The sequence below is a fragment of the Uloborus diversus genome, chromosome 2, assembly GCF_026930045.1.
Source record: "Uloborus diversus isolate 005 chromosome 2, Udiv.v.3.1, whole genome shotgun sequence".
Taxonomy (NCBI): domain Eukaryota; kingdom Metazoa; phylum Arthropoda; class Arachnida; order Araneae; family Uloboridae; genus Uloborus; species Uloborus diversus.
This window is the reverse complement of record NC_072732.1, coordinates 141,716,314-141,738,253: the sequence shown is the minus strand read 5'-3', so window position 1 is coordinate 141,738,253 and position 21,940 is coordinate 141,716,314. Positions and strand designations below refer to the sequence as shown.

General features: G+C 35.1%; 1 protein-coding gene across 1 annotated transcript in view; it reads right to left on the bottom strand.

Annotated features, from left to right (window-relative positions):
- Positions 1–19,353, bottom strand: part of LOC129217377 (polycystin-2-like) — a 73,758-nt gene extending 54,405 nt beyond the window's left edge. Inside the window, exon 1 of the mRNA XM_054851667.1 lies at positions 19,234–19,353. The gene's annotated coding sequence lies outside the window, so the exon portion shown is untranslated. The remainder of the gene's footprint in view (positions 1–19,233) is intronic.
- Positions 19,354–21,940: the final 2,587 nt, after the last annotated feature.

Here is a 21,940-nt window from a genome sequence, read left to right as displayed (position 1 = left end):
CTTTAAAAAAAGTGAGACTAAATTCTCTATTTACTGTTTGTAAAGGTGTTCCCGCCTCTGTATTTCGTAGGTTGGAGAAGTTCGGTTGAATGGGTCAATTTTCTAGCCTGTCCAGTAGCAGCTTTACACTCTTGGTCCTGTATCCTACATCTACCGAGTAAGCTAGAAATAATTTTTCTCATTCCATCTAAGCATTAATGCAGAGCTAACCCATTCCTTCCAACTCTCCCTCAATTCTAACAGAGATTTCTTTAAAGAGTAAATCATTGTCATGATTATATTTTTGCCACGGTTGACATTTTTTGAAGAAACTGCCATTATTCTGACGGGAATACCTTCCGTAACAAATTTTACACTTGGATAGTTGAATTGGGTAAAAAAAAATTTTGAGATCCGTATCCGCGGATCTTGACACTAATGATCCGTATCCGTATCCGCGAACCTACTTTTTTAACGATCCGGCATATCACTACTTTTTAATGGCGCTAAACAAATACTAGCCCAATTTAAAAAGCTTTCTTGATTGTTTTCAAGAGAAGAATCTGAAGGGAATGTGCTTTTTGACATAACTTTCTTGCTCCCATTGGTTTTTGACTTTCAATCAGGTCAGTCATTTGAAAGATGACTTTTGTGATTAAATTGAAAAACCAACGTAAATAAAACACAAATTAACACGAAAATACAGCATATAGCTTTTTCAAGGCCACAATAATGGAGCCTCTTCATCAGTGTAAAAAACTCAGCAAACAACCAGAAAGTTGTAGGAGAACTGAAAGTCAACCAATTTTAACTTCTGTATCTCAAGAGGTTAGAGAATTGCCTTCGAAGCGCAATGAGGTAAGCAAGACCATCATCTTTAGCTGTACTGGCAATAAAGCAAATCATTGAATATTCATTAAATATAGTTATAAAATTTTCTGTTCTTTCTGACTCCAAAAGTTGCAGATAAGAACTTAATTAAAAATAAAAACTAGTACCGAGATATATTTTGTGAGATAACTTATTACAAAATAAATTGAAAGTTTCGGTCGCAAAAATGTTAATTGTTCTTAACAAAAATAATTATTCCTAACATTAAAACCATTTTATTATCACTTCTTGACTTCTTGTTAACCAGTATGTATTTTATTCCGTACTGAGGAAATTCATGTTCAAGAAACTCGACCCCCCAAACGAAATGCTGAAATGCCGCCCCTGCCCCCAAATGAATGTTGAGTTTATTTTTCAACCCGACCACACGTGGATATATGCTTAGGAACGTACAGACACCCGAAATATTCATTTTGACGATCCCCGAGTTAATTACAACGAGTTTTCTCGTGACGTCTGTATGTACGTGCGTATGTGCGTGTGTGTATGTATGTCGCATAACTCAAGAACGGAATGTGCTAGAAAGTTGAAATTTGGTACTTAGACTCCTAGTGGGGTCTAGTTGTGCACCTTTCTTTTTGGTTGCATTCGGATGCTCCATGAGGGGGTCTTTTGTCCCTTTTTTGAGGAGAAATCATTGTTAATTGCAATGTAAACTCAAGTGGTGTTATAATTTTGCGGACACTTGGCAATATATCGCCAGTTTTTTTGGTCGCCAAGTTTTGTCGCCAACTTGGGGATAAAATTGGCGTTTTTTTTCGAAATTTTTTTTTTTTTTTTTTTAAATCTGCTTTTAATTTGGCCACTGTTGGTGATATTTAGGGAGTAAACAATTGAATCACATTAAAGCTGCCAATAATGTAAAAGGAAGTCATCTGATGCACACATCAGCTCGTTTTTTTTTTCTCCAAAATCAGGATTTAAGCACATCTTGCTCAACTTTTTGTTCTCTATTCAGAGGTAAAAAGCACTAAAATTTTGGTTAAAATTTTTTATAAGTTCATAAACGACAATCTTGTAGTAATTCGTCACAAAAAAAAATCTTTAAACTAACTAGTTTAGTTTTTGGGACATAATGCACTTTTCCTACCAGGTACAGAACAGATAAAACTAATGTAAGTATTTTGTAAAAATAAATCACAACAGAGATGGCGATTAGAACTGAAAGGGGGGGGGCAAAAAAACCGACAACTAAAAAAACTAAAAGATTTTTAACGGCCGCAAAAAAAAAAAAAAAAAAAAAAAAAAAAAAAAATGAAAGGAAAAAAAATTACAAAACTTGGCTAAGACTATTTTTGAGAGCATACGAATGGTAACTTATGAAAATCTAACAGCTTAACTCACGTTTTTCTTAAGATTTTGATGAATTATGAGTACAATAACTTTCCCTGAAGAAACACTTAGACATGAATTAGGCTTACATTATTTACCCCAAAGTATTTTAAGGTATCACAAGCACCTGGTAATAATTTCATTAAGCAAGTATGGCTTGTTTAAATAAAACAGTTGATTTACTAATATCTAAACAATGAATATTATAAACTAAGCGTTACTGCTTGTGCTAAATAATGTTTCGCAAACAGATATACAAACAAATTATTATGATTTGAAAATTTTGACATTTCTATTTTTTATATATTTTCTAGTTTTGGTTGCTAAGTTGGAATATATAATACACAAATAAACCATAAAAAGTGAGGGTAGGTGCTCCTCCCCCAAATCGCCGCCCCTGAATTACAAAATATGGATTCTCTATCTATACACTCTCTAATATGAACACCCCGATACTCTGAATATCGATGTTTTTTTTTTGGTGGTCCCGGCGAATACATATGAATTATCCAGTCTCCCTCTGTAATAAACAAACCCACAATCTGAACACTTTTGTTCGGTTCCATGAGTGTTCAGAATAAAGAGTCTACTGTAAATAAATAAGAAAGAACACGAGATTATAATCAAACGAACAGTTGTAGGGATAATTTTGGGAAAAAAAGGAGCGCTGAGTTAGTGAATTAGAATAGGACAGAAATGTTTTCACAATAATCTAAAGAAAACTGGCAATATTTTGTGAAGAAGGCAGCTAACAGCAATTCGGAACGGAAGAGGAAGTGCTATTGAACTCTTTTCGGTGAAAAATTGGAGCGGAAGGCAAAAATACAGTTGCCCGTGAATCATTCCTTTTTTTTTTTTTTTTGTGGATAATTAAGTTTTAATCATGACGGGAATCTATTCGTGTTGATGAGTAAGAGCATACGCGGGGAAAACCAATGTAGCATGCGGAAAGAATTTGAAGTTTTCGCTCCAAAATTCAAGGACAACAAAACTGGGGAAATTCTTCAGTTGACAGTGGCATGCAGTAACAAATTCATTAGTAGTCAGTTCTTTGAAATAGTGGCTACTTTTCTTTTACTAGAATAAGTGCTAAACAATGTGTAAGGAAGACATGTTGGAGAACACTTTAAATTTTATTTTATTGAAGGCTGTAAATGAAGTAGAAAAACTTTCTTTTATTGCTTCGATGATCTGTATAGCATCAGCAACGAAGTTTTATTTATTTATTTATTTATTTATTTATTTATTTGAAACTACTATGCTCCGTGAATTTTTTACATAACCCTTTCTTGACCTTTGCAGAGTTTGCACACTTGCCCCATCACGGGGTAAGTTGGCGAGCAGTATGGAGTAAGTGAACAAATTTGGGAAAAACTCATATTAGACATACAGAATTTGAAATCAAGCCTCAGTGATGTTTTACGTAAGCAAATAAAACTTGCCAGTGAGTAAAATAAAGTCAAGGAATTTTTCCTCAATTTTATCAGACCTAAATTGCCAATTTTATTTTGGATATATTCCTTTTTGGTGTAAAACAGTGGATATCATCTCATTTGCAAGGGCCATGGTGGCCTGATCGGTAAGGCGTCAGACTTGTGACCGGAGGGTCCCGGGCTCGATTCTCGCCGGATCGAAGATCCACCACCTTTATTAATGGTGACTGAGGGACGTTAAATAAGCTCGTAGTCACAAAGTTCTCCAAGAGAAACAATACCTCTGAGGGTGCAGGACCAAGGAACGCTCGGTTTCTGGTCTGGTTCAAAAAAATCAGAGCTGTCTTCAGGTTCCCATCCAACTGGTTAAACCACAAATAGTGGTAGGTACGGTGGACTTTGGAGTGAAAAGTGATCCCTTTTGCAAAAAAACACGCATTTTTTTTTTTCAGAAATAAACTTTAAATTTGAAACAAAATATTCAACAGTTTTTAATATATCTTTACTAATATTATAAAGAGAGAGGACGAATTTTTGTGTGTTTATATGTTCGAGGTAATCTCCGGAACCACTGCATCAATTTGAAAAATTCTTTCACTGTATGAAAGGTGCCTTCTTACTGAGTAACATAGGCTATAATTCGTAAAAAATCCAAGAAATAGTTCTTTTTTTATTCCAATTTAGGCCCAAATTTCACGTAAATTGCCTATTATTGGCTATTAAAGGGGTGAAAAATTACTTGCATACATTAATATTTTATATCGTTAGAAAGGGTAGAATTTTCCGCGTTCTAAGCAATTTGTTCAAATGCTCTAACTTTATTACGACGGGAGCAATTTGCGTTTTAATCTCGAACTTTTTTAGGCTTAGCTGAAATTTCGGCAATACTTTCTTTATTAAATCTATCAATAAAAAGTGAAGGAATTGTCTCACAGTTTTCCTTTTGAAACCGTTGGAAAAAGCGACATTTTTCACTCCAGAAATATCTCGACCTCTGGTCGAAAAAGTAACCTTCTATCTCCAAAGGAAAAAAAGTTACAAGCCGTTAAAAATAAAGTTCGAATAATTCTAATCTCTATTAAAATTACTGATGTTTTGTTTCGCATTGCCATGGTTACGTCTTTTAGCTTCGCTTCATTTTAATTTCTTAAAGGTCCACAAACTTGGCGCGTCGGAATTTAAGCAATGGGGAAATATTTTCGCCAATTCTGCATATTTACGATCTACGTTATGATAATTCCCCCAGACAATGTAGAAATTGCGGAAAGAGTTTAAAAACTAGGAGTCTTAGCAATTTTCCCAATTGTCGCCAAATTTGTGGACGTCAAAGACCAAGGGCTAATGTACTTTAGCCATGGCCTTGCTGATAGTGGCAGAAGCAAAGAATGGGGTTATTTCCTTCAGTCAAAAGAAGTACTTTTAGTCACTGAAATTTTTTTCAACAGAACGGTTCAAGTTTATTGACTTTTTATAACTTTTTAATTTACAAAGTTTGAACAGAACAACGTCTGTCGGGTCCTCTAGTATATATATATATATATATATATATATATATATATATATATATATATATATATATATATACTCTACTTTATTCCTTCCTACTTATTTTGTTCTTTTCGTTGAACATTTCAAAAAAAAAAAGAAAAAAAAACAGACCTTCGATTGAACAATGAAATCTCCCAAGCCGATTCTAATAACAACGTTGTAGGTACTAATTTTAATAAGATCATAATTTTTTCACAACTAATCACAATTTAATCATTAATCAATCACAATTTAATAGGAATATTAATTATTTAATATTAATTAAGTAATCACAATTTGAGGTCGTGCTTGCCTAACTGATAACAGACTTGCCCAAGGCGCAAGGTGCTGCGATCTCTTAATAAAGACGGGTATCATGCTTGATTGGAAATGCTCAGTCAGTGCTTCGTTCCACTATTTCTTTTGTGAACTACTTTTGAGTTAGAAGTGACAAATTCAAATTTGGATATGTGCCCTTTTGATATGAAAGTGAATGAGTGGGTACAGGCAAATAAGGGATAAGTTCCACTTTGCTGTAGAAGACCTGGCGAGAAATAAGGCGATGGATATGCACCGTTTAGGTGGTAAAATCAATGTTAATGCATTTTTTAACAGTAGATATAAACCACTTCGAGAAGAAAGAAATTCATAGGTCGATAGGGCTTATATTAGGGATTCTGAAAACGAAAGAAAAAAACTTTTTTCCAAAAGTCGATACAATCCGTTTTGAAAGTGAACTCCTCAAATGATAATAGGTCCTAATAAACATTGCATACGGTTATTAGCCCAGATCCTACATCGTAACAAAAGTTGCAGTTTCACTTTCAAAGAAAATGGACGATCCTACAGCACACTCCTCATGGACGTGACATTTTCCACACTGGATCCAGTTCCGAGCTGGAGGCAGATGTCATTTCATTGAAGCTGAGCGTGCCAACAAACTGTACTGGTAGATAAAGTAAATTTATCTCACAAGCGAGATTCCGGGGCCGTGGTGGCCTGATCGGTAAGGCATTGGACTTGGGGCCGGAGGGTCTCAGGTTCGATCCTCGCTGGTCGAAGATTCACCGTCGTCATTAAAGGTGACTGCGGGCGACGTTAAATATGCTCGTGGTCACAATGTCCTCCAAGTGAAACGATACCTCTGGGGGAGTCAGACCAGAAAGTTATTCGGCTCCTGGCCTGGTTCTAAATTCTCGAACTGTCCATAGATGGCACCACCATCTATTGTGTTGTCTTCTGAAGGCAAGGCGCCTGGCACGCAGTCCTTCATAGTTTGAGAGTCAGAGGTTCCTTTGATAGTTGATAGCGAGATTCCGCAGCATGGTGCGACTCAACTCGTAAATTGAAGGCAAAGCTGGGGTAATAAGCAGTACATTACCCTATAAGTAGTATTATATATTATAAGTAGTACAGACTGCAGTTTCGTCCTAAACGTCTATTCACTATTCCAGACTGCCGAGTACATAACAATAAACGAAACTGCAGTCTCTGGACGTGATAACTGGGCTGTCGGTATATTACATGTGGTTTTGCATTTGCCCTGACTTAGGGGCAGTAACTTACTGCGAAATTATAATCCTAATTTCGTTTTATTTTACTCATTGGTAGGTTTTACACGCTTATTTAAAACATCCCTAAGGCTTTATGTCAAATTTGCTATGTCTATTATGAGTTTTTTCCAATTCAGTAGCTTACCCGATACTGTTTGCCAACTAAGCCAACTAATTTGTAAAAAAAAAAAAAAAAAAAAAAAAAAAAAAACATACACACACACAAAACACAGTAGTGTCAAAACAAAAGTCTGCTGATAATATACAGATCATTGAAGCAATAAAAGAAAGTTTTTCAGAACGCAACAAGAAGAAGGGAGGAGGTAACAAAAAGTGAAGCATCTCACATTTTGGCTGAAAAAACAACAGTTTTCATAATAAAATGTTTATGTAATACTATAGTGAAATCGTCATAAGGGAAGGGAAGGGGATTAAGTGAAGTGTACCACTTAGTGACAATGGGGAGAGCCGAGTCACATTTGTTAAAAAAAGTATGACATCACTTATGAACAGCCCCTATCCCATTAGAGAATGTTCTAATCAAATGACGGATAGAATTGTTTCAACACTTTCATACTAAACATTTTAATCATGCGAATTTCGCTAAGGACTGAATATGTATTTGTTTGCCCACTTCCAATTAGTGGATCGCAGTTTTTAAAAGCAATACTGTTAATAAAAGTAAATTGTATGACCAAGAATTTTATTCTTCTTTAAAATCAGCACGAAACGTACTCAAAAGGATTTGTACGTTGCAAAAAAATAAAAAAAAAAAATCATTTTTAAGTGTTTACTTCGGCTTCTTTAATGTTCTAAGCATAAAGTGTAAAACGCATGCGACTTTCTTTCTTTTTTTTTCAACACTACACATACAGTTGCCTAAAATAATTAAATGTTGAGGTTAAAAAATGATCCCCTTATCACAATCAACAAAAGCAGAAATTATAACGCAGCAATTCAAGAAATTGACGCTGCTCTAGTTCTCATTGATGAATTCTTCGAATCATTAAATATTACAGAGGAGAGGGAAGACATATCATTAAGGGGCAAGATGCTGTTAAAACACTTCAGTCACAAATGAAAAGAAGAGTTTCAGAACGAAAAACTGTTAACTGAATTTATTACAAGAAAATGTCGGATTCCATTCAGAAACCGGAGCTTAATGCATACGTGTGAAACTAATAAAAGTAGATTAAATGCATTTATGCCCCTTTAGTGTACAGTGAAAGGCAGGGGTGCTCATTTCCCACAAGAGCAAGACGCTACTCTCCCCCTCCCCAAATACCACAAAGGACGCCCCCCCCCCCCAAAAAAAGAGAAAAATACTCCTTAAAACAATCTCCCCGCAAAATTTCAATAGTGCAGTCTGCGTCATGACCCCTCCCCCACCCAGGTGGCCACCCCTGGTGGAAGGTGGAGCATATGAGTCGCATTTTACCTTGTGTCAATCATCGGTAGTCACTTGGAATTTTGAATTGCTATTATTTGTTTATAGATAATTTAACTTTTTTTCCCTTTATCAAAAAAGTTTACTTTTGAAAGTAACAGAACAACGTCATGATGCATGCTGCAAATTATGTTACAAACACATAATTCGGCCTGAGAAGGAACCGTTGAGTTTTTCTTTTCCTTTTCTATCGTTTTTCCGTCGTCAGTTTGTTTGTTCTTCCACTTTTACCAACTGCACAAATGCAAAGGTTAAATAATAAAAAGATAAATGTAACAAAAATTAAATTTTCTTTTTCTTTCTTTCTTTTTTTTTTTTACTATCTACAGAGTTTAAAATATTAAAAGTCAAATGCTTTCGACTCAGACATCCCGTACGATAGCTGTCAAGTCTGTAGTGTATACCAAGCAGTTTGATAGCTCTCCACAAGGAGCAACAGTTCTGGTTTTGTGTTCCCTGCGCTAACATGTGTCTTTATAACCTCTCAAACTTTTACATGCAGAAGCAGTTTTATATCAGCTAAGAGTTTGTTAAGTACCTATTTTTGAATACTATTCAATACTTTATGTAGTAGCATAGTTGTACTTATCATTTCTGTTAAGGTTTTGATTTAAAAATTTCATACTGACAACTTATCTCCTAACCTGAAATTTACGACCTAATTTGGCCCAGGGGTGTGCACAAGAAGAGGGGAGGGGGGGGGGAGTACACCTGTTGGCCTGGGCCCGAGCCACAAGGGGGCTCAAATTTTTAGAAATAATTTTACACGTAAACTTTTTTAATTTTTAAAATCTTTTTAATACAATTCTGCCTAAAAATAAGTCAAAAAGGGAAGTTCAATTTAAATTATTAAAATTAGCTTCTAGTAAGTATTAAAACTTACATTTAGAATTGAAAATAAATTACTGTTCCTTATAAATCAGTCAGTATGTCTTCACAATAGCGCAAGGAGAAACTAGTTCCTCTTCCTCTCGTGCGCACATCGGAAAGTACGCGACAAGTTCGTCCAGTCCCGCCCGTATCTGATGACTGCCTGCCCTCTGCACGTGAAAGACAGTCTGCATCGGTATCGTCGCCAATCTAGCCTTATACAAAAGAGTTTCAGTTTTAGTTTTGATTCGATTGGTAACTTTGTTCTCGGCGTGAAATTTTTTTTTTCTAATTTAAGAATAATGCTTGATTTGATGTTTGAGAGGGATTCGGATGGGATAAACGATGCATTCTATATGATTAATTTAATGGCAAATATTTTGTGTACATTATTAAAATTCCATAATTCTATTTTGAAGATCTTTTCACATTCTTAATATTGCATGACCGACAGCGGGGGGTTAACTGGTTCGGTGCTTCGTCGCAAAGCCATTTTGGGTAGCTCCTTAGAGATGAATAGAGCTATTAAAAATATATTTATGTGCCTTTTTGGAACCCTAGAGTCCTTATGTCGTGGGGTGCCCCTCGTATTTACGACGTGATAAATCCGTTACGACTTACGAATGGGCTAGTTGTAACTTTGCCCAAGGACGGTCGGGCAGCAAAGCCCCACTTTTGTAAGTATCTAGGTGGGAGCCCCGTTGATTAAAATTAGATGTTAAGGTGTAGTTGAATTTCAATGTGTATATCCAAGAAGTTTTGTTAATAAATGTGTTATATTTATTGTTCTTATAGTTTCATTAATATTTTTGTTTACATAATTCCAAGTGTGAATACAGGCGTCTCTCGTATAACACGGTTAATTCATTCCGTGTAGTATTGAAACCGCGCTATGCAAGACTTTTTTAAAAATAATGTCTAAACTTATTTTTTACACTAATTAATCATGTACATAGCAAAAATCGTGTCAATATCTATCGTGTTGACGATACGAGACTTAGGAATAATGTGAGTCAAGGGATGTGTATCGTGTTGTATCGAAACCAAGTTTCATAAAAACCTAGTAAAAACTTATTAGAGTTATTATCAAACATTAACAGAATGTATTAAACAAAAATGAAATTCAATCTTTTTAAAATATAAAATTCTTGTTGTATCAAAACCATGAAATATTAAGTTGAAGTTTCGTACCAGGTGTAATGTCGAAACCGTGCTATAATAATCGCAAATTTGGTTCCGTTTAATATTGAAACCGTGTTGTACAAGTACCGTGTTATACGAGGGACGCCTGTATAGAACTCACTTGCTACATAACTACATTACTACTAAGGTGACTATTATTTAAGGGAAAAAAATATATTTTGGGGAGCGCAGACTATATCACCAAGTTATTTAGACACTTTCAAAAATTCACTTTTTTTTACGGATTTCTAGAGAAATAAGAGACTAACTGTTCTGTAATTTTTTTTCGCACAATAAGTAGGCTCCATCAGTTATTTTAAAATAAAAATTAAATTATCTATGCATTTAGGGATCCAGTAACAAATTGATAAAATAAAAAAAGGTTTTTGATCAACCATCATCGTAAATAGCTGGGAATATGCTGTAAATTTCAGAAATGAGTTTACTTACTGTGTAAATATGTATTTCTGTGAAAGTATCACTTAGATTCACGAAAATATAAGCTTTTCTTTCAAAAATAAATCTTATTTGAGGGTTTTTGGCTCATAACATGCTAAGTTTTTCATCACCCCTTGCCAAACTTTCAGAATATTAGACATTATGCAAGAGAAACAGAATACTAAAATTTGAAGTTAAAAACATTGAACATTTGATGAAATATAAATGATCAAAGCAATTAAATTTTCACTGCGTATCCGTGAAAGATTGCAGTTTATAACCTTTATAATTTAGAACTCAAGTAGATCTCCCAACTCATAATCAAATTCCAGTTCAATATCGTAAAAATTTAGAAAGATATCGGCGATATAATGAGTCAAATCACAATAAAATTCTTTGATCGATGTGAAATCATAAGGGGTCGTTTGCAAATTTGCAAGACTTGCCAGCAATTGTTCAGTGTGTTTCACGATTAACACAGATAATTCGCGAACGATCCCTAAGGATTCGTCGTCTATCCAAGAATTATTTATCGAAATTCGGCTCATTAGATCACTGATATTTTTCTAAATTTTTAAGATATTGAACTGGAATTCACTATGACTTAGGGGATCTATTTGGGTTTTGAATTATGAAGGTTGTAAATTGCTATTTCTCGCGCATGCGCAGTGAAAAAAATAATTGCTTTAAACGTTTATATTTCATAATATCTTCAATATTTTAATTTTCAATTTTAGTTTTATATTTCTCTTGTATGTTGTCAAGTTAGCTGAAAGTTACAAAACGCATGCCCCAGTGAAGTAGGCTTGGTTACACTTTTAAGAGTAATTCGTATATTCACTTTTCAACATCTGAGATAAGTATAAACTATCAATTTTCCATAATCTAAACAGTCCGAAATTAACGCATATTTTTTATTATTTTTCGTTACTACATGAATATCTAGTTTGAAGTACATCAAGAATTAGCCCAATGAGCACTTTTAATTTTCTTTTGACTTTTAAATAAAATTTAAGAAACTCACCTGTAAAACTATTCACATCACTTAACTTTTCAAATTTTTCATACATCAACCGTGTTTACCATACACATGAATTGAGGATGTTTTTGAATGCTTTTTCAGTGATTTGAATTGAGTCATTTTAAGAGCAAGAATGAGTAAATATTAAAAACATTACCAAGATAAATAGCCAAAATTTTTTAGCGTTTTCTCTTTAAATCATAAAATTAAAAAAAAAATTAAGTATACCTTTTAAAAAAACTTTTATTATTATTTTTTTAATTTTTAAATAAAATGATCGATTATTTCGTAAAAAAAAAAGATTTGCGTATTTAGAATACAAAAATAAAACTAAAACCATCTAAAAAATGGAAGATTTAAAAAATGCTTAATTTTTGTATCGGACGTACTGGTACGGGGGTCCGTTGCCATTGATTTACCGAATCATTTTCATCAAATAGTAATTATTTTTTAGTACAAGGTTATTTAACTGAAAAAAAAGGAAGCTTACATTTTGGGAGTTTTCTGCTAAAAAATAAATTTATAGCATCATTTTAAACCAAAATTAGTAACGGACTTACCAAAGTAAGTCAGAAAATTTTCATAAGCATTTTTATACACATTAACCATATTGTTAAAAAATCTTTATAAACTAATCAGAACCTTTGAACATTATGCTAATAAAACAGGTGAAAGAAAAAATATACTTGATAGTTTCCTTTTTAAACAGATAGTCCTAACTTATTGCCCCTGTGTACTGCTGTTTCTAGCTAATTGATGTATGATGCCTAAACATAAACTTAAAACTAAAACTCTATTACAAGTATAAGCACTATCAAAACATATTCAAAATCTGCAAGCTTTCACCTTTAAAATGAGGTATCATTCAAATTTTTATGACAAATTTTAATTTTTCAGGAAAAGTTTAATTTGAAATGATTTTACCCTGGATGTTATGTAATTAAAATATGTTTTTGGCATTTTGTTTTGTGGTTTTACATTAAGCAGTACGTAAAAATGTAAATAGCTTATTATTCAAGAATATCAAATAAAAACTAAGTAAATTAACTTTGTTTTATTTACCTATTTGTTTGTTTTATTTACCTATTTTTTTTAATACTTAAAATGTGTGCATATAAGTTTATTAATCTCTTTCAGTAACGAAGTTAAACAAAATGACTTGGTTTGAAAATTTTTTCATTTTAATTAGCAAGTTAACATTCTATAAAAAAATTTTCTAAAAGCAACTTTTGTAAAAAAAAAATACTGGTATGGGCAAAATTTGTAAAGTCTTTCTTATATTGTATGAATATGATGCGGCGCGGGGGGGGGGGATGAAAACGCGTAGAGATAAAGGATATTGGGAGGGACCCAAAAATGTCAATTGTGACGAACCCTAAAATTCCTGTGCACGAACCTGCTTTGGCCCAGCATAAAAAATTGAAAAAATATGTCAGACAGATATTGAAAAGGGGAAAAAAAAGCTAAAAGTAAAACTTGAAACAGGAAAAACACAAGGAATTCTCAGCAACGGATGAAGAGGGAGCGATTACAGACTCAAATCTTCAGGACTCAGTTATTTGGCTTTTATTATGAAAGAATAAGAGGAATTAAAATTTGCAGGAGGTTTAGAAAACGGTTGCATCTACTTCTTACAAATTTTATTAAATTTGTTGAAAAGTTTGCGGAATTTAATTATTGCAAAATAAAATGAGTACAGGTTTCCTAGGATAGCGGTTCATGCGAGAGAAGGAGGAGCGAAAGTTGAGAGCATGGAACTCTCCGAAACGCTTTGAAAGGGACCCAAAATTTATTATCCTTTGTTTTATAAATGGTGTTATCTTAATAAAACTATTCTACCTCCAAAACTAATGAAAAGATGACTGTTCTCCGTCGATTACTTCTGAAACGATAACTAGATATGCACACACATTTTTCAAAATTTTTAATTTTTCTTAAATCAAATTATGTGTGACTCAAACTTCTTGTAAAAAATGTATTTTATTTTCAAATAAATAGTTTTTCCTATATTCCTATTAACACACGTTTTTCTTCTGCTCTAGTTAGTTCTACAAAAATTTTAAATAGGGAAAATCACTTTAGACCGAAGTAACCCAAACGAAAGGGTAACATTGGCCCATATTAATAAAGTGATCAGTATTCAAAATTAAATTAAAAGAACTCTAGATGCGTAAGAAAGGTTTCCACAGTTTGGAAATGTGAATAATCTCAAAATTATTGAGAAAAGAGGAGAAAAGTTCCGAAATGTGGACCGAAGTAATCCGCTCTTTTGGCTTTTAATGTCCGAAAAAATGCTACACAAGTTTGTTAGAAATGTTTTTAAAACTATTCTTCTTATTATTAGTCTTAATATTTAGTACATTTTCAGTCAAAAAGTTTTTTTTTTTGTCAACTCTGGACGGGGGTTTTTGCATTATTCTTCCCCAAAGTGAATAACTTTTTAGCAATTTACGATTTCTACGAATCAATTTTTATTTCTTTGAAAGTCCAGTACTAATTGTGTTCTGAAACGTTTTTGAACTTTTTTAAGCTCAAAGAACTTGAAAGTTATAGAAAACTTGTATTTGAAGTAAATTTTCTGCAAAAAAACTTTTTCTTTCTTTTAATACAGCAAAAAAACACCCTTCTGACGTTTTCTACATAGCAAGAGAATGATTTAAATATACCGCGAAAAAAATTTGATGCAAATATTAGTTGGTATTCTGGAGATATAAATTATTAAATCTCTCAATTGAAAAGCATAAACAGACTTTAGATAAGGAGTGAGAACACTCCACTATTCACAGAATACTTTCTGTTGCTTATACTAATAGAGAAAAGTATTATTCTGAAATTGATACCAAATTCAGCTTAATTGGTTGAAAAATAAGGAAGTTAGAGAGATTTTTATAAATCCATACCAAAAGGGTGACTCCGAAAAAAAAATCAAAAATCGAAATTTTGGAAAACATTTCCAAAATGTAATTTTCCTTCAAAAAATCTAAACAAATTAATTTCAGTTTTTCTCATAGATATCTGTTTGTAAAAAAATAATGGGCAAAATCTGAGACACGACGGCACATGGTATTAGGCGATTTGACATGAAATGACCCTAGTCTGTTCTAAAGAATCAAAAGCTCAAAAAAATGGATTTAACTGCATGAGCATGACACCAGGATACTAAAAGCACAACTAAATATGCCAGCAGCACCGTCATATCACATTACCTAGTTATAATGAGCTCAGACGACCTATTACGAAAAGGAAGTTGAGAAAAATAACACTTGTGTCTATACTTCAACAGTACCACAGATGTGCTATTAGCATTTATAAGATACATTTAATGTCATGTTTGCGGCAATATATTTACCTTTTTATGATGGAGTAACGGATCTATGAAAAGTAAGTAGTTTTAACGAATCTAGGTTTATTTTGGGAATTATTTGTCATTTTGTGCAAACTTTACTTGAGATTCTATAAGGATAATCATATGTCATCCAAAAGAAGACGATTTTTGAGTTTATTTCTTTCATCCCATCAAAGTGTTCTTTTTATTCGTTTCTTTGCTACTTTTCACATACTTTGCGAAAAAATAAAGTTATCAGACATGATATCAAAAGCGTATCGCCAGCTCAAATGGAATAGGGTTAGGCCCGTCATTTGGGCAATTGGTGGGCGGGTTAATTGTGCCTCCCTCCAGATATTGAAAACATTGTAATTTTGCATGCATGTATGTATTTCTTGTTTTCATCCTAACCCCCTCCCCACCCAGTAAGTTTTTAATTGACGGGTCTGGGAGTGGCACTTTTTTAAATTTAAAATTTTCCACTGTATAGGAGGGATGGGATTGCACGTAATAACATTTTTGAAAAAGAGAGAACAATTATTTGTGGGGAGTTTGTGGAAAAGGGGAGTGTTTTTTGATGCTATATTACCTTTCGTCAGTGGCGCACGCATGGGCTCCAGGGGGTTCGGACCCTCCCATCACCCTTCAGTTTTTTTTTTTTTTTTTGATTGACTATAATCCTATGTAAGGAGTACGTAAAATAACTCCAAGCAAAGGTAACAATAATTTCAGATTTAATAAATGAAAAAATAAATAAAATTCATTTTCCATATTTCTTCCCCTGAAAAATCGAAGTGTATTTTTAATTATGAGTAAATTGAATACATACGTTCTTGTACTTTCCGGAATTTTAATTAAGTGTTTGTCTTTTTACTAATAATAAAGCTGAAAGTTTCTATGTCTGAATATCCGGATCTCTGTCTGTCTGGATGTCTGACACGCACAGTGCCTAGACAGTTCTGCCGATTTTCATGAAATTTGCAAAATTAGTTTGCAGCATGGGGTATGCACCTCAAAGCGATTTTTCGAAATTCGATTTTCTTCTTTTTATATTCTAATTTTAAGAACATTTTACCGAGCAAATTATCACAACGTGGAAGAGTAAATTACGAAATTATCATAACGTGGAACCGTAACATGGGCGAGCCGTTTAACACAGCAAATTGGCGAGAAATTCATCATCCATTATTTGTAAATATACAGGCGAACCAAATGACCTTTTAATTTTCTACTACGGGCAAAGCCGTGCGGGTACCACTAGTTATTAATAAATCAATTTTATTGACTAATACTAATTAACTATTTAATATTTTTAAAAGGTTTTTCGTTCCCAACAATTAACAAAATCAAAAGAATATGTTCGGGTACTGTAATGGAGTATTACATGAGAATGGTGGATCTTCGATCTTGGACTCCCCCCCCCCTTCGAAAAATACCTGTGTGCGTCACTGCCTTTCGTTATCTTCATTGCGGTATTATCCCAACTAAAGACCTTATCTGTTCCTTTTCAATGAGCTCTCAAAATGAGTCACACAGTATTAGAACCGAAATCCTCGATAAATTTAGAGATTGAAACAACCATCGATTAATTTTTTCAAAATATATTTTTACTTTGGAAAAGAGGCAGCTGCACTTCCTTGCCCTCCCACCTCCTCTGGATACGCCCAGAAATGATATCCAATTAGTGTTTTGTTCTCCATTCGATACCTCATATTTTTATTTCTAGTTTACAAATACACTGTTTTTGTCACGTTTGTCTGTTTGTTGTGAGCAGTTTTGCTCCATGCCCTTTCAAAGGTTCGTCCACGGACGCCAACCCCCCCCCCCCCCACTCCGACTCCTAAAAGGATGCGGTCACCAATTCGGAGTGGGATTTGTACGGGATTTCGAACAGCAGACCCGTCATTTGGAATCTTTCCGGAGGGTGGTGGGTGGGGGGGGGGGGGATATACTCAATGCACATTTTATGGAAAAACAACAAAAACCACGCCCATGTATACACATGAAAGCCATAGATTTTTCAAAGCTAGGGGATCAATTCCAGCCCCCCCCCCCCGACCCCCGAATTGACGGACCTGACGAAGACTAAGACTGGAAGATGATCGAGATTTTTAGGAAAAGAGAAGCAAGATCGGATCAGAGGCGCTACCCATTTCACAATACTGTCAGCCCCGCTTAATCGGGTAACGAATAAACGAATATCCCGCTTATACGAACAAAACCTCGCGGAACCGAATATTTCCCCATATATGCAATGTTTAAAATCCCCGCTTAATCGAATAACTTCAACAGATAATCGAATAATATTTATCAGCTTTCGCAAATATTTTTGTTAAAATTTTTTTGAATAAGTTAGAAATAAGTTAAATAAATACAACTGTTGACGAAAAAATATAAAACAATATTTTCTGCCTTCAACAGGCTTGAAAAAACTTCTACTTTTCATCAAAACATTTCCTCCATACTATCTAATTTTTTTTTTTGTCGTTGCCTTACAAAAAACAATAAACAGCGCAGTCGATAGCTAAATTAAATAACACAAAGAAATATACACATTTCAGACGATAATAAATTGAAAAATATTGAATGTAAAATACGGCAGACGAGAAGGGGGAAAAGGACTTGGAAAAGTGTTGACAAAAGACCTTGGAGCATGCAGAATTTTTTCAAAAAACAAAAACATTTTACTAAAATAAGGTGCAAGGACAAACATTTCGTAACTCAAGTTGCAAGTTACTTTTTATAATTTTCATACGTACTATAATGTATGAATAAATTAGTAAACTGATTTGTTGTTTACTTATTTCTAAAACTTTTTACAAATACCAAGAGTTATTTCTTTCATAACGCTATTGATTTATAATTATTACGTTTTAAGACAAATGTTGTCAATTTAGAAAGGTAAAGAAAATTTCCCCGCTTTATCAAATATCCCTCTTAATCGAACAATATTTCTTGGAACCGACGATATTCTATTGAGCGGAGAGGACAGTATTATCATAATATAGACATCGGTAAAAGCCAGGGGCGTAAACAGAAATTTTGGGGCCCGTCACAAATGACCTTTACGTCCCACCTCATATTGTTTACAACTACGTTCCTATATGTATTTCAGTCCTCATCATAAAAATCTCGGGCCCCTTCAGGCTTGGACCCGGGTCAACAGGTGATCCTTCTCTCCACCTGTGTTGTGCACGCCGCTGGTAAAAGCACATACATACATTGCGTTGTCAAATGTGCTACTGAAAGTAAGTGTTGAACTTGTTGCTTGGGACTAATTGTCATTATTTTCCAATACGTCGAAACTTTTTAACACCAAATTTCTGTCTGAAAGAGAACTTCATTCCTGAGGTCATTTTCCAAATTTCTTGCCTGATAGAGGACTATTTAGTGCAGTGGTGGATCACATACTGGATATCTAAAAATCTACCGGATGTGTCGGCTGCCGGATACCCAATGCATCCCAACTTTAAAATATGATAAAATAAAATCAATTGGTTTAAAAATTATTAATAGTCTTTACCTATTCGTCTCTTTTATTTCAAGAAAAGTGAGTGCCCATGTAATTTTACCAAAAACATTTGCGCCCATAAAATATGTATTATTCACAAGTTGAAGCCCCTGCATTAAAAGATGCAATATTTTAGCTCTTCAAAAGCGATGATGAGGAGATTTAATCCATAAAATTGGGTAGTCCGGCAGTCAAACATGACCTGAAAAAGTTCGAAAACACTGATCTAGATCTCCCCAAAACGTAGGGCCTGATTACTGAATAGGCCAACTAGGGCGTGGCCTAAGGCCCCCGCTATTTAGGGGCCTCCAAATGGCAAAAACTGTTTTGGTCAGTGGCTAAAATTGTAAATTGTAATGCTTGAATATAGGGGACCCTAAAAAATATTTTGATCTTGGGCCCCTTGATATCTTAATCGGGCATTGCCAAAACGCTGCGATTTCTGCTAAACAGCTTTATTTACGCTCAACATGTGTCATCACTACACGCGTTTTTACGCGGAGCGCTTCCAATGACATTCAAAAGTCAACAAAAAAGGAAAACACATGCTTAGGAGAAAAGTGAGGCAGAAGATGACGTCAAGAGTAACCCCGCGGCGATTTCTCCTTCCGCACAATAACTGTCTTGTCTGCGGTAGGGAATTTAGAACGGACTTCGCACCCGATCAACCACTCCAAGTCAAAAAAAAAAAAGCAAAAATGATAAGAACCCGCACTTGACTTACCAATTGGAAAATTCCTCGTCTGTACCGATTCAATAGAATTTTGTAGAAGCGTTGGAATGTCTCGTTGCTGTGTCCGGCCGATCCGATGCTTGTGACGCCCACGCCTCGGAATTCGAGCACTTTCGCCCCTTTCCCGGGTAGAGAGAGGGTGACTGATGCGTCACGTGACGTAGACTTCGCAACCAATAGCCGGTGTCCGCTCATCCATACCCACTCGCGAAAATGACTTCTTTTTGTTCTTCGCCGGCTCCCGACTTTCTGATAGGCGCCGCCTCTGTTCCTTTTTCTTGGAAATTATCTTTCTGGTTTTGGGAAAGATCATAATCTCTCTTTTTTTTTCCTTTTTTTTCCTTTTCGAGCTGAGTTCGAAGTTGGAGATCGAGATCCCATGTTTTGGAGCCGAATAGGTGGTAAATAGCACATGAGCCTGCTCTGAAACTTTTTTTTTTTTTTTTGGGGGGGGGGGAGGGGCGGGGAGCATCGACGACCCACCAAGTAATGCTTTAGACAGAGCGCATCACTTTTTTCAGGGATGGCGACCCCCCCTCCTTCCCCAGGCTCAGGCGTTACAGAGAACCTCCCGAACGAGAACCCTCTCAAACTGAGACCGAAAAACCCTTTCAAATTACCTCTTTCCCTTTAAAAATCTTCTGCATCATGGACCCCTTTCGTGGCACCCCGCCGCTTTAAGCTGCAGGAATGCCCATCCCTGAGAGATGATGGCGAACCCCCCCCCCCCCTCAAATGCTACGGAGCACCACCCCCAACAACGAGGATTCCAAATGAGATTAAAAACCCACTAAAAGTTCCCCTTAAAAATTTCAATGCCACAGTTTGGGCCGAGAACCCGCTCGTGGGCACATTTGCTCCTCTGCCTGACGTGCAGCAGGAGTTTGCCCGTTGCTCATGAGAAGAAGTTATGGCACAGACTTCACCATTGATTTTTTTTCTTATTTGGGAAGGGGGGAGGGGCGGGTTCTCCTTTTTATGGATCTCAGCAACATTGTTTAGTACAACATTATTTATTTAATGATGATGCTCAGGGCCGACGAGAGGTCATGTCAGCCTTGTCGGACAATAGTTGCCCGGACCTGGGGGTGGGGGACTCGGAGTCGAAGTAATATAAGTGAAAAAGTTTTATGGAGGAAGGTGGAGTACGGCAACCAAACTGATAAGAGGCCAGCCTTAGCTCTCGCTCTCGGCGGCCCTGATGGTGTTTACATCAACACATTATGCACAGTATCATTTACCAATGCTATTCACATTTCTGTTCCTAAGTTATCTTTTCCCCTATCCCTCTAATTGCATTTTTCGATTTCAAACGATCAAGTTTTAAGCTCAAATATTCCTCGCACGTCTCGAATATTTAAACTAATAACTCTCCAAGCGATGCTATTCTTTAAATCTAAGAAGCAATTCTTTCTATGACTATTTTCCATGTGCACAGCCTAATTTAGTGGCCTTAATCACATTTTCCGTTTCTCTTATTGCATTTCGATCAGTTTTATTTTAACCATGCAACATTATTGTGTGAATAAACCTTGTACGTCTCGAATGTATAAAAAGAAAATTTAAGAGTTTGTAGGCTTGCTCGTGAAACTACAGCAAAAATAATATAAATTTTAAAATACACATTGTAAAGCACTTTGAGAATACGAATAAATTTGAAGAGAAAAAATAAAATGAATAAATACATTCAGCAAAATAAATTATGTTTATGAAAACAGAAGAAAACAGCATCCAGTCTCGGCACTCATTTGAATTTTGACGTCTTGAAATCAAATTATGTTTTTCGCAATTACGGATTGCGGTAGGACCCTCCTCGTTGGGGTGTGAACGTCTCATAAGTCGGAACCAAGGCCCGACCGACTATGATTTTTGAGGATACTGAACCCAGACATTTTTGTCTACGTTAATATTCACTCTTTGCTTTAGTGCAATATGAAATTAAAAACTTGAGCTACAGAATTGGTGTCTCCAAAATTTTGAGGCCCTGTGCCTGTGCCCCATGTGCCCATGCCTTAATCCCTCCCTGCTCGAAAGTACCGATAATTCCCAGGTTTTTGTCGGTCTTTTGGGACTTCCAGTTATTGAGAGTTGACTGTATTTTCCTAATGTATATTATTTTCTATATTCTTCCTGATTTATTGAAGGGGTAGATAAAAGTTAATGTGTTTGTACAGAATCATGGGTGCCCACCTAGGGTGGGTCAGGGCGCAGACTATGCCATTAAAATTTTTAGGGGTGGGGGTGGGTTGAGGAGAATTTTTCCCTTTTTTGAGGGAGACTCTTGCTTTTGGGGGATCTTTGCGATATTTAGATGGATGCGCTTTTGCTCTTGGGGGAGGGGGCACCCCTGACAGAATCCATCCAACCCTAAAACAAAGGTTTGGGCCGCACATACTTGAACTATGAGGATGCATACACAATTTTATAGTCATAATATTCATCACAGCACTCCGCAATATTTCCAATCCTACAATTAATTCCATGTGTGCAGTCGAAAATAATAAACGCAGTTCATGTAATAAATGCTCCAAATGTATATTTGAGTACAGTAAATGCTTTTGAATACTTAAATGAAATACTTTTGAATAGATAATGAAATAAGGAATGAAAACTTTACTTTTTAGGAAACAAACACGTTTCAGCATAAAGTACGTAGTTTTATTCCTTCATATTCCGAGCTTGAAAAAAATGTTTTTAG